The sequence below is a fragment of the Lepidochelys olivacea genome (genome assembly GCF_965140295.1).
Source record: "Lepidochelys olivacea isolate rLepOli2 genome assembly, chromosome: 10".
In the NCBI taxonomy this organism is placed as follows: Eukaryota; Metazoa; Chordata; order Testudines; family Cheloniidae; genus Lepidochelys; species Lepidochelys olivacea.
This window is the reverse complement of record NC_140420.1, coordinates 82097617-82112233: the sequence shown is the minus strand read 5'-3', so window position 1 is coordinate 82112233 and position 14617 is coordinate 82097617. Positions and strand designations below refer to the sequence as shown.

General features: G+C 41.9%; 1 protein-coding gene across 4 annotated transcripts in view; it reads right to left on the bottom strand.

Moving 5' to 3' along the window:
• GLCE (glucuronic acid epimerase) overlaps positions 1-14617 on the bottom strand; it is a 111033-nt gene that overhangs the window by 14610 nt on the left and 81806 nt on the right. The window lies entirely within an intron of this gene.

The following is a 14617-nucleotide window of genomic DNA, read 5'->3' as shown; positions in this document are numbered from 1 at the left end:
TACCTGATCACTCTCCTTACAGTGTGTATGGTAACATCCATTGTTTCATGTTCTCTATGTATATAAATCTCCCCACTGTATTTTTCACTGAATGCATCCAATGAAGTGAGCTGTAGCTCACAAAAGCTTACGCTCAAATAAATTTGTTAGTCTCTAAGGTGCCACAAGTCCTCCTTTTCTTTAACAATAGTATCTGGAGGAATAGGTGTGAGGCTCTCAGACAGAGGTAAGCGTGACCGAGGCCTTTCATGGAGCGAGGTTGAGCACAGGCATGACTGAATTAGGAGCACCGTACAGTGGGGTATTCCTCAGGATCCCTCTAGGTCGCCTCCATCCCAACAAAGTGAATTTACGGATTAGTAGCTCACATCACCAACTTTGGACTATAGCAACAGAAAGGCATTTATCAACACAATTTTGTTGTGCAGCATGAGCAGGACATACCAGAACTGGCAGTAAGCTTTAGAGCCACAGTATATTTTCAAGTAAAGAGTCATAAATCTAGCAATGAAATGCTCAGCAGCAGGCGACTAGAGCTGCAAAAGCACTAATCACAGTAATCCACTCCGCAGCGCACACAGAGAAGTCAAACAAAGTACAGCCACTACCAAGTGTGACATGATGAATCATTTCTACTACTCCAACTCCAGAAAGAAGGGGGAGTAGGGGAGGAAAGCTCAGACAGGTAATACAGACAGTAATTGGTTAAACTAACAATACACAAAACTATCTAAAAAACCATAAATTTCTGACAAATGAAAAGACTAAGCTCTAAACTTGGATTTGTTTTGCTTTGTTGAACTGAGATGCCACCAAAAGATTTTTTTTAAAATTGGTGTTTTTAAAAAACTCTGTGGTTTGGAGTTCTGTGACAGGCTGGCACATCTGTTGGCTTATGTGTATTTGGAGAAGAGTGAATTAAATATTTATCTAAAGTCATTGCTGATCATTTTAAACTGCCTCATTTCAAAGATTAAATCTCAATCATTGCTTTCTTCAAACAGACGCTTTCGAGAAGTTAGTGGCTAATGATTAAAAAAAGTACTTTAAGTTTTTAGACACCGATAAAAATGTGAGCCGATTTAAAAGAACTGGAAATATACAAATTTGTTCGGGTGTGGATCTTGACATTCAAACCTAGATCAATTCTTTAAGTTTCAACTCTTCAAATACTCTTTTTAAAATTACTAAAGAAAAGGAGGACTTGTGGCACCTTAGAGACTAACCAATTTATTTGAGCATAAGCTTTCGTGAGCTATAGCTCACTTCATTGGATGCATTCAGTGAAAAATACTATACTCAGTGAAAATAGTCACGAAACCTTATGCTCAAATAAATTGGTTAGTCTCTAAGGTGCCACAAGTCCTCCTTTTCTTTTTGCGGATACAGACTAAGACGGCTGCTACTCTGAAACCTTTAAAATTACAGTTTATTACTGGAGCAGGCAGGCAACTGGACTATGTAGCGCTAACTACTGCCCTGTTCAACGCAGACCTCAGGCTGGGAAGGACGCCAGGGAGTTAGAGGCCTCTATTAAGTAGGAACAGAACTGGGAAAATGCGAGAACATCCGAGGGGACTACAGACTCTCAGCGGAAGTGTTTTTGGGCCAGATTTCTTGTACAAAGTTTCCATAGCGTTAATAAGAACATAAAACATGAGTTGGAAAGGCTTCTCTCATAGCAAAGGTCCCACTCCCCATTACCAGTTTTCTTGCCAAAAATTCCCCCTGCCTCCCCTTCCGCACCCTACATTACAGTAGGTGAAAGATTACGTTGAAAGAACACGTCAAAAGACGTGAGACTGGGAAATATAGGAATAATGAGAATAAATTTAAATTATAAAAGCATACTGTCATAAAAAGCTGGTTTTACTCAAGAATGAAGCAAAAAACCTGACACCACAAGGAAAAAACAAGAGCATTTTTTTAAAAAACCCACTGAATTACACAATGTGTTGCAGACTACTAGGTTTTTAATTTTTAATACTTGGATTTCTCTTCACCGAGGAGCTTAATCAAAAGCTTAATTCACATATATCCTCCATGCCAACATCTTTTCCCTTTGAAACTTCTCCTGAGTGGATGGCAAAGAGTGCCCAAAGGTTAAACATGTAACTACCTGATCTGATTTGTGAAGCACAGAGCTGAGCTTTTGTTTAGCACTGTGCTTCGGGAGCTGCCCTTGTCTTGCCAAGGCGATTGGAAGAAATACTTTTATAAAAGTCTTAGGGCTCCTCTCACACACAGAATTCAATACGGAGGTGAGACATCACTATGTAACTGAGAAACAGCCAGACGTCATGGGGTAGAGGTGGGGACGGAGAAAGAAACAGAGCAGATCTGATCTGTGCCATTACACAAACCACCCATGATAATAAATAATTAATATTATACAGGCTGAAGTACTACAGATTAAGATCAGGAAGTCAGGCCAGGAACAGTTACCACTGCAAGCATCTCACTGTATGCAACCATCCATAACAGACTTTTCCCTCTTAGCTGACTGGTGTTCTAAAGAAGCATCCACTCCCTGCCAGAGATCAGCATTAAGAAGGTGTCAGGATGAAACCAGGATAAGATTTCTTGTATCTAGTGGCACAAACAAATTAATGGTTTAATTGCAATTAAGGACTATGAAAAATGGCTTGTTTATTTCTGAATTCAGAAAACGTTTGGTCCACAACATTTTAACAAATGCCGTTAACAGTACAAAGTTGTAGCACTAGGCACAGCCTTTGGGCAACTACGGGAGGAACCTAAAGGAATACCCAGTGAAACAAGTATGTTAGCTCTTAATATTCTTTGAAGCACAACTGAATAGGCAGAGCTGGTGGTTAAATTTCACATTTAAAATAATGGTCACACACACCCCCCCCCCCCCCACTAGGGACTATCCACACAACTCTCTGAATCGACCTCAGATGACTAAATGAAATGTTTCGGCAACGGCTGTAGTTTCTGCTGACAGACAAATATGCAGGAATGATACCGAACAACAAGAAAGGTTCCTACCTCAGGTTGCCTTTAAAAAAAAAAAAGAGAGACAATGAATCACCTCACTAATTTTATACTTCCATATTGTAAGCACCATCTGGCCATTTGAAACTGGACTTTAAAAGATAAGTGTCCTATTTTCCTGAAAGCCTAGTTTACTACAAGCTTTTAGAGAATATAAATTTGTATATAATTGTATTTTTATGGAAATGCTAATATAAGAATAAATCTAATTTTCTGCATCAGCAGATAATTTTTAGTGATGATGCTTTCAGGATGACCTCAACAAGTATGCTTTGCTTCTTTTATACAGAGAGATAATTCACTTTTAAATGGAGAACAGTACTTCCTACACTTCACCCCTATCCATAAAGCACACTTAACTAAATGTAAAGCCATCTGTATTATGGGGAGGGGGGGGGAGAAGAGGGGGAAGAGAGAAACAGCTCAATACATTTTTACATGCTTATTACTGCATATTTTAAACAGACTATTAGATGTCATTTAATGGCAGTGAATAGGGCCCAGCTATTCCCCAGTTACAAAATATATTTGTTTTAATCTGTGCATGTCCAGTGCATTGGAAGGCAGCACGTCTGCTGGTTAGAGCAGAGGACTTGAACTAAGCACAGCAAATTTCTGCTCATCTTTTTCCACCAACTTGAGGAGCGATCCTGGGCAAGCTCTGAGACCTTCCAACCCGCACTCTGCTTAATAGAGAAGATTCTTAGTGTTTTGACAGCACTGAGATTCTCAGATGAAAAACAGAAGCGTGAAGTATTAAATTAAATCCAACACTTCTGGAAGATGACCAACAGCAAACTGCAAGTAAACTCTGGGGTGGGAGCAGACAAAAGCCAACCACCAAACTTCAAAATATCTATCATTAAGAAAGAGAGTCTTTGGCCTGCCTTCTGATTAGAATTCTCTGTGTATGCCAGAGTTAGTGTCATGAGCAAGACCTGTCATCCTATACCACCAATACTCTGAGTTGCTGCCTATGAAATATGGCCTCCCTGGTGTGTTTCTTTCACTTGGGTCACACAGATTGATGCATACCATTCTTCTAAAATGACAGTTCAGACTGGCAGCAATGGCATGGCTAACCATCTTCTAGGTACCACTTGGAGATGAGTCCCAAGTTGCATTTGGCTCACAAGTGGAAGAGAATGGTGTTCGCAGTCCAGGATTGTGAGCATATTTGATCACAGCGGCAACCGTTCACCTCCATTCAGAAGCCTGTAAATGGAGGATTAGGCACTGCTGCAGTTTGGGGTTAAAGAGCACATGAAGCTTTGTGGGAAAGGTTGCCTGGTGCCTGTATATTTTACTTTCATGATAAGCAATGTATTTTAACTAGAACGATTCAGAAAGAAAAAAGTGAAACATTTTGGAAGAACCATCATATGAGATTTTATTGTGCAATGAAGAGGGCCTGATCCAAAGCCCATTGAAATAAATGGAAGTCTTTCCATTAACTTCAGTGAGCTTTGCATCACATTCTAAGGAGAAAAGCATTCCTGATGCACTCAAGAAAGATGGGAAAGTGTTGGAACATTAATGTTGGAATTAAGCATTTTCTGTTTTGCTCTAGCCTAAGTTCATTACTACAAAAATATTTGTAATTGGCCCCCTAAACACCACGTTAACTAGGACCCCAAAATAGTATTTAAAAAACACATGCAATCTTTATGAACATTAGCTGAAGACACCACAAAACAAGAGGTATCCAGCACTCAAGTTAAAAAACGGATCAAATATCTGCAACCAACAAGTCCCTTTCCTCCCTTACTTTTCGCATTTCTGAATGCTCAATCCTGACACACATTGCAGATCTCACTTGGTGCAATCTATCCAGCAGCCTGTGCAGCAGTTTAAGGTCTGCTCACTGAGTGAAGTTTAAAGTGGCAAGGTTTTTAAAAGAGCTACCAGAAAATTTTTATGGATATGTCTACACATTTTTCTAGCAGTCAGTATATTTTCTGTATGTTACCCTTTTTCTCTATTATGAAAAATATTTAACATGTAAAGATAATTGTTTTTGAACTACTCATCAGCTCCTCCCCTAAAGTCACAATTCAGGTTTACGACAACTTCACAGCAACCAACTGTGAAACCAGAGAGAGGATTTTGGGTACTGAACAAGCAAAAGGTGGAGAAATGTAGTTGTTAGACAAATTCCCATAGTTACCAAGAAAAAGAACACAAACATTCTCTGAACTTGCATACACATCTACACTTTGAGACATTCCTTAATCTTTAAAGCAAGTGTACACACTAGAGGTAAATGGATGGACCAATAACTGTACAAGTCTCAATAATGTAAAGCAGGCCTACAAAGGATTGTTTTAAATTGACACTGTGCCTTTTGTTCTTCATTATGATATATAAAAGGAATATTTTTTTTTAAAATCCTGAAATAAAATGTAAGGTAGCATATATGGGAGGGTCTGCTCTCTCTGTATATCAAGGAAATATCAGGGATATTATGTCTGGTCTTCCTGGATTTTGCTGGAGTATTCTAGGAGAATCTCTGGAGGTGTGCTGAGAGTTCTCACACCATAACTGAAGGTATAGATTAGATTATCTTTCATAAAGATTCAGCATCTTTCGCTGAAGTTTCCATTAGTGTTATAGATATTAGCAAAATGCAAGTATTTCTAAACAGCCTGACACTCAACTGCTCAGCTTTTAAAAGCCGTTACTACCTGTGACTATTGAGACCTACAACTAATCCATGCACACATTTGTTTGATGTTATTGTGACCAATTCCCCCTCTCATGTCTCTTCGTATTAACCAGTATAATGGGGACTCTGTTCCTGTTGTGATAACACCTAAGGATCTCAAGTTGGAGATCAAAGTTACCTTTAAAGAATACTTTTCTAAAAATATAGTGAATCCAAGTTACCTCTGAAAGTTCAGTATATACTTGTTGAAGCAAAAATTACTTCACAGAATCATAATTAATATGCAAGGAAATACACAATATTTTACAGAGAAAATAACCAGTCAATTTTAAACACGTTAATGGATATAACTTAGAACAACTTATTTTGACGCACAAATGAAGTGTCAACATTCTTTGTTTTGAGTACAAAGAATAAAAAACTAGGCTAAACAAAAACTAAAACTTCAACTATTCCTGCTACTACTGTTATATTAAGTCTGCAAGCAAAGAAGTCTTGGTATTCAGTGCTAAGAATTATAAATGAGGCGTCACTTTATACCTTGGGCTGAGAATGCCAGAATTTAATGCAATGTTATTGTAACCGTATTGGTCCCTGGAACTAGAGAGACAAGGTGGGGGAGGTAATATCTTTTATTCTTAAAGAGCTCTGTGTAAGCTTGTCTTTAACCAACAGAAGTTGGTCCAATAAGAGACATTACTTCACCCAACTTATCTCGAATATCCTGGGATGAGCATGGCTACAACACCGCAAACAACTAATATGCAAGGACACCTTGCACTAGAATCCCCTAAAGGTAAGCAGCTCATGGGTCCAGGCTGTTGTCAGGTCTCCTTGCCCACTGGACACAAAAGACCTATTTATAAAGAGGTCATGGCAAAGGAGGATGTAAACTGTTTCACAGCCTCTAACCATCAACTCCTATCTACAGCAGTAACCAAATCCAAAGCAAGCTTGGTGGATGAGAAGGGCTCCAGCAGGAATCCAATACATATTTATAACAGCTTGTTTTGCAGATGCTCCTTTGTTCAAGACTCACCTCATCACCTACAGATTAACATACAGGAACTAACAGACCTGTTTACTTGCTAAATTTTTTCTTGACTAGGTTACTCCGGGCCAAACTGGTGCACACCCCAGAACAGCAAACAGGCAACAATCAGAAGCAGCTAAACACGTGCACCGCTACAGGCTGGGGACTGATTGGCTATGCAGCAGTTCTGCAGCAAAGGACCTGGGGATTACAGTGGATGAGAAGCTGGATATGAGTCAACAGTGTGCCCTTGTTGCCAAGAAGGCCAACGGCACATTGGGCTGCATTAGTAGGAGCATTGCCAGCAGATCAAGGGAAGTGATCATTTGATAGCAGCCTTCAACTACCTGAAGGGGGGTTCCAAAGAGGATGGAGCTAGGCTGTTCCCAGTGGTAGCAGATGACAGAACGAGGAGTAATGGTCTCAAGTTGCAGTGGGGGAGGTCTACGCTGAATATTAGGAAATTTCCTATTTCACTAGGAGGGTGGTGCAGCACTGGAATGGGTTCCCTAGGGAGGTGGTGGAATCTCCATCCTTAGAGGTTTTTTGTCAAAGCCCTGGCTGGGATGATTTAGTTGGTTTCCTGCTTTGAGCAAGGGATTGGACTAGACGACCTCTTGAGGTCTCTTCCAACCCTAATATTCTATGATTCTATGTGATCTTCCAGTGAGTTTAGCTATCTGCTCTTCAAATCAGTTGAGAAACTGCAGGACTAAACATATTTCTAGATAAACCTTCCCAGAGCAATTTACTGACTAGAGATAAATCAAACGGACAGGTTAGTATTTTAACGAGGGAACAGTAGCAGAAGAAAGTAGGCAAGAAGATCTTTTCTGAACTGGCCAACACTAGTACAGATGGATGGGACTGAAGTAGCAATAACTAAACGTTACCCAAAGGAAGGGAAAGCAAACTGAGAGCAGAGTAAGCAGGAACAGATGTTTTCCTGAAGAAAGGATTCACACAAAGAAAGGGAAAGCTCAAAACCAACTCCACAAGCTGTGGACAATGGTCTTCTGGGTTAGCGAGGCACCTAGGACAGGGCCCCAAAAGAGAACATTTTACTGCAGAATGTGTGTAGGGAAGGGCAGGTACCTGCCTTATACAGCTCCGCTTGTGAAGGCGTGTGCAGCTGTGACTCAGCCAAACAAGGAAGATCTGTATTCCAAATGTATTGATCCTAGCAAGCTAAAAAGCACAGGATGTTTTGCTGACCATCCATGGGAATATGGAAATGTGTCCAGCAATAATTGGACATCCGTGAGGAAGTCCCTTTGTATGTAGCTACAAGCACAGAATAAAAAGTTAACCTCCCAGGGCGTTTTGGTACTTGGCAATTTTTTTCTGAACAATTTAAAGACCTGCCTTAGCTGCTCTCCCCGGGGAATGACATTAGGGAAGAACAAAGGCCAACAGTTCTAGTTTACAGTGACAATGGCCAAAGGAAAATGGAAGTCTGTGTATGGCTATCACAAACCTTCCCATTTGGAGGGCCACAGAGGATAAGCCGCCACTGTGGTTTGTTTGTGCAGCATGGCTTCTCAGGTGACCCATATTTGAATGCTGGAGTGAAATCCTGGCTCTCCTGAAGTCAGCATCAAAATGCCCATCAATTTCCACAGGGCCAGCATTTCACCCCAGTCTCTTGCTCTGAAGGTCAGTACAGTCTGGGAGTGAGGGAATGTGCACAGCTGCAAAGAAAGGGAGGGGTAGCTTGTATAGCTAAATGGTAAGACCTGCATATGATTAAGCAGGAGCAGCAGACAGGCTCAGAAAGGAGTCCTTAACTTGGATGGACATATACTGTATCCAAGCAAAGGTCTTGAAGACAGGTGGAAAATAACTGTGGATCTGTGCGTATTTCTTAGGGCTTCAAGGGCACAGAAATCCTGTGCTCTGGGAGCAGGAAACAGATCTTTCACAAACAGACTACTGGTGAAAGAATTAAAGACAGGATTCTGGGAGGAAACACTGGCACTCAGAAGAGAGTGACCCAAGTGAATCAATATTGGGGATTTATGATGGATCACTAAGATAGAAGTAATGAGGAAAAACAATCAGACTTCAAGTGGTTACTGCAGCTTGTACATTTCAGAAGTCTGGAATGACCTGAGGGTAGGTATCGTCACAGCTTTGGCAAGCTGAGTTCTGATTTGGCACACAACTCACAATCCCATGAAAGAATGAGCAGTACACTGACCCAGTTTTGCAACAGGCTGACCCAATTTGTTAGCATTTCAAAACTGAAAGTGTGGATGGACTTTTTAGGGAACCATTGTTGCCCTAAATTAAAACAAAATCTTTTAAACTCCAGTTTACAAAGGCAATTTCAACACTATTGAAGCATTAGAATGGGGATGGGGGGATGGAGGGGAAGGTGTCAAGATAACTAATTAAGGTGTAAACTTCATCAGAATGATGGGTTTAGTTGAAAACTGCAAACTAACCTTTGGTTCCATTTTCAGGTAGGCAGGCTCAAGCCAATTATTGGCAAGGATTTTTTCCGACGTCCTGGCAAGGATTTTTAAACACATCATGTAAACCCCTCTCCTCCTATTAGACTGTCTACTCATCATTCTGTCTCCCAGACTAAAGACAGGCTCCTGACAGCATAAGTCTATGTCAAAGGGTGTCTTTGTTCCAAGGCCTGACAGGATGTAACTGGGGAAAAGCTTGATATGGAGGAATTAGGCCTTGTCTACATGACAGACTTCTGATAGCACACCTACGTCTGTCAGGATGTGAACAGGAGTGAGCCCTAACCCACATGATGTGCTGGCAAAGTCCCTAATATAGACACAGTTATACCTGAAAAACTGTGCTTTTTATGGGTAGAGCTTTTTTCAGTTGAGTGACGGGGAGAAGAGAGAGGAAAAAAATAAGTTCTACCAGTAAAAGCATTATTTTGCTGCTATAAATTGGCATCCACACTTGGACCAGGTTGATACTACAAAATTGTATTGTCATATCCATCAGGCATGTGAAAAAATAAAGTCTCACCCTTAAGCAACACAGCTACGCCTGAAAAAAATCCAAGGGAGACACAGCTTATGCTGGCAAGAGTTCGTTTGCTAGTATAGGCAGCTTAAGTATATAGGCCAAAGACCTCTTTTTGGCAGAACAAGCGGTGTCTCCACAAGGGGGGTTTGCCAGCAGAGCAATACTGGCAAAACTTTTATAGTGTAGGCTAGCCCAAGGAGCTCTGAGGTATACTATAACAGTGAAGTGCCCCCTAGTGTGGACAGGGCCTTAAACTGGAGCCTTCAGATGGAGGAGAGATGTTAGTACCAAGGAATTCCATAGAAGTGCCTAACCGTGCTCACCTTACACAAGCAAATAGCTCAGCTGATTCCAAATCAGGCTACTTGCATGAGCAGTGTCAGCAGGATGTGCCTGAGGGTCAGGAAATCACAACAGACTAACCCAAAGTGCAGATTGGTGAAGAAGAAAAGAACTTTTCAGGTAAGACAGTCTATTTATGATAAAAGGTTCAGGGCTAAAGGTTCAAGGTTATTGCCTGTTCACTAAAAATAAATCATAATGCAACCATAACAAGCTCTCTTGTAAAGTAATGTTAGATGGCAAGAAAAACGTCCCAAGAAAGGGCTTTGTTACCATGTTAGACCTAGACTATTTATTGCCATGACTTTTCCTCCAGAAGGTGTTTTAAACGCATGCTTTTTAGTGCTGGATAGAACAAAAAGGCTGCTTGGTCCCTTTTCAGACGTTCGCGGGGGGGGGGAGGGAGAAGTAAGATGATGAATCCAGGTCCTGGGAACTAAAAAAAAGTTACAATGAAGCTGTTAACCTTAACTATGCTACATACAGTTCACAAGAAACTGATATGTTTCAGCGTAGCAGCCGTGTTAGTCTGTATTCGCAAAAAGAAAAGGAGGACTTGTGGCACCTTAGAGACTAACCAATTTATTTGAGCATAAGCTTTCGTGAGCTACAGCTCACTTCATCAGATGGAAGTTTAGCTCACGAAAGCTTATGCTCAAATAAATTGGCTAGTCTCTAAGGTGCCACAAGTACTCCTTTTCTTTTTAAGAAACTGATAATTAGTCATAGAAAAAGACAAATAGAAGAACACCACTTACAAATTGATTTGGTAAACAAACAGACAGGACCAAACACAGTTCAGGTCTACAGAAAAATCTTCCATATGCTACTTAAAAGAGAATTTTGTTCTACCTTCCTTACAAAATTTCGGTATCAGGTAAATGCAGCAAAATAGGTCCTGCAATTTGCTGGCCAAAACCCTTAGCTTGCCGTTCTGGCATGCCTTCAAAACACAGAACCAGGTTATCATTTTGTAAATTCAGTGTGCCTTGATATATGCTAAGAAGGGCAAGTTGGTTTTTCCCCCCTCAAGCTACTGTACTCGCTAGTTTGAAATGCTAATGTAATTCTGACAACTTCACCTTACAAGCTGTTCCCAGTCATATTTGCCATTAAAGATGCAGGGTTCATCTTTATTCAATCTGAAGAATTCTCACTTGTGAGGAGGATGCAGAGATGTAGAATTGAGGGGGAAGGCTTCACTAGAGGATAAAGAGCAGTGTCAGAACTTGCACTAATCTCCTTTCCAGATTATAGCGATAGTGAACAGTCTGCAGTTAACAGAGTAGCAGCCGTGTTAGTCTGTATTCGCAAAAAGAAAAGGAGGACTAGTGGCACCTTAGAGACTAACCAATTTGAGTATAAGCTTTCTTGAGCTACAGCTCACTTCATTGGAACGCATCCGATGAAGTGAGCTGTAGCTCACAAAAGCTTATGCTCAAATAAATTGGTTAGTCTCTAAGGTGCCACTAGTACTCCTTTTCAGTCTGCAGTTAAGAAAGAAAGGTATACTGTACAAGAAAAGGGAAATTGGAGAGACCAAGCTTATTAAACTCTACAAGAAAATGAACCAGCCAAAGGAGCTATATCTATTTTTTATTTAGCAAATATCCTTTTCACATTCTAGAGAGCTGCTTTGCAAGACTTCGTACTGGGGGATTCTCTCTTCATCCAAAAATGTGCCACTCCTACACTGAGCTACTGTAGCGGGTTTGTGTATAGTTACCCTGAGGAAGCCATCGCCATAATGTTTACATAGCTACTTAACTGGTCATTGACCTTCTGTAGGTCACTCCTTGGCAAACATGGTCTAATTTAGGCAGCGGGGTGGGGGGGTATGTGTCTGGATTTCACAGCATTCCAGTGTGGTATACTAGAGATTCTAGGGCAGCTTTTAGATAAAATACCTCCGTTAAAAAAACCTAATATGAAAATGAATACAGTCAGTACATAGTTCCCTGTACTACTGAACACAGTATTTAATTAATTGTATACTAGCCTTGCATTTTTATGGGATGCAGACCTGTCTGCTGAAAATGCACAATGGCACTAGAGAAAGCAGGGGTAAACTGGAGGTTTGGGGAGCTGGGGAGAAGACAGTTGTGGCTTTGGATGCCTGGGAAATGGTGGGAGGCAGTGTGTGATTGTGGGGTAAAGCACATTAACTGAATGTTTCTCCTAAAACACTCAGCAATGAACAATGTTAATCCTTAAATCATCACTGGTGGTTTCCCACTCAGCACCCCACTGAGATGAACATGGCAGTTCACACCTCCCTTATAGCTATCATTGCTACAGACAATAGGCCTGCCATTCCTTGGCATGTAGTGAGTGTTTTTAAAGGTTTGCCTCACAGTGATATAGGCTAGATTTTTTTTTTTAAATTAAAACTCTGGAGCACCCAACTCCCCAGCCACAGAAAAGCAAAGCATACCTGATCCCAGCTATAAATTGCCTATTTTCCAAGAGCTGTATGCCACAAGCATCCAAATACAGGCTCATTTGTGCTTGTTCAGTCACAGCCAGCAGGCTCAGAATTTGTGGAAGAAACAACAACTCATAGCAAGTTGAGTAGGAGACCTGATTTCCAGTAATTCCTTCATGTGGCTTTTTGATCCCAATTCCCCACCATCTCGTTTCAGATACTAGGATTCTCTCCTAATGTTCTAAATAAATGGAAATATAAGTACTGTTGCCCCTTCTTCCAAAACTAGTGTCCCATTATGAACCCAATGTCTCTCATCCTTTGCCAAGAGGCAACAGATGTCTGCGGCTACGGAAGTCAGCTTTCCAGTGGAGGAAACAGTGACAGGGAGTCTGGATATACCATAAATAAAGCATGCATACTCTTACAAGTACACAATAGTCTGGGAATGGAGACGGTCACAACAGTGTGCAGACAAACCCTTCTTCCAGAAATCTCTGCCCACGCACCAAAGCCTGCTTTCTCAGGAAGCGACTCTGCACTAAGGTTTAATTCTAGTCAGACTGAGCCCTGGTCTACACTAGGACTTTAGGTCGAATTTAGCAGCGTTAAATCGATTTAAACCTGCACCCGTCCACACAGTGAGGCCCTTTATTTCGACTTAAAGGGCTCTTAAAATCGATTTCCTTACTCCACCCCTGACAAGTGGATTAGTGCTTAAATCGACGTTCCCAGCTCGAATTTGGGGTACTGTGGACACAATTCGATGTTATTGGCCTCCGGGAGCTATCCCAGAGTGCTCCATTCTGACCGCTCTGGACAGCACTCTCAACTCAGATGCACTGGCCAGGTAGACAGGAAAAGAACCGCGAACTTTTGAATCTCATTTCCTGTTTGGCCAGCGTGGCAAGCTGCAGGTGACCATGCAGAGCTCATCAGCACAGGTGACCATGATGGAGTCCCAGAATCGCAAAAGAGCTCCAGCATGGACCGAACGGGAGGTACGGGATCTGATCGCTGTTTGGGGAGAGGAATCCGTGCTATCAGAACTCCGTTCCAGTTTTCGAAATGCCAAAACCTTTGTGAAAATCTCCCAGGGCATGAAGGACAGAGGCCATAACAGGGACCCGAAGCAGTGCCGCGTGAAACTGAAGGAGCTGAGGCAAGCCTACCAGAAAACCAGAGAGGCGAACAGCCGCTCTGGGTCAGAGTCCCAAACATGCCGCTTCTATGATGAGCTGCATGCCATTTTAGGGGGTTCAGCCACCACTACCCCAGCCGTGTTGTTTGACTCCTTCAATGGAGATGGAGGCAATACGGAAGCAGGTTTTGGGGACGAAGAAGATGAGGAGGAGGAGGAGGTTGTAGATAGCTCACAGCAAGCAAGCGGAGAAACCGGTTTTCCCGACAGCCAGGAACTGTTTCTCACCCTAGACCTGGAGCCAGTACCCCCCGAACCCACCCAAGGCTGCCTCCTGGACCCAGCAGGCGGAGAAGGGACCTCTGGTGAGTGTACCTTTTAAAATGCTATACATGGTTTAAAAGCAAGCATGTGAAAGGATTACTTTGCCCTGGCATTTGCGGTTCTCCTAGATGTAGTCCTAAAGCCTTTGCAAAAGGTTTCTGGGAAGGGCAGCCTTATTTCGTCCTTCATGGTAGGACACTTTTATCACTCCAGGCCAGTAACACATACTCGGGAATCACTGTAGAACAAAGCATTGCAGTGTATGTTTGCTGGCATTCAACCAAAATCCGTTCTTTCTCTCTCTGTGTTATCCTCAGGAGAGTGAGATATAATTCATGGTCACCTGGTTGAAATAGGGTGCTTTTCTTCAGGGACACTCAGTATAGCCCATTCCTGCTGTGCTGTTTGCCTGTGGCTGAACAGAAATGTTCCCCGCTGTTAGCCACGGGGAGGGGGGAGGGTTGAGGGGGTAGTCACGTGGTGGGAGGAGGCAAAATGCGACCTTGTAACGAAAGCACATGTACTATGTATGTAATGTTAACAGCAAGGTTTACCCTGAAAGAGTGTAGCGACTGTTTTATAAAATGTGTCTTTTTAAATACCGCTGTCCCTTTTTTTTTCCTCCACCAGCTGGATGTGTTTCAATGATCACAGGATCTTCTCCTTCCC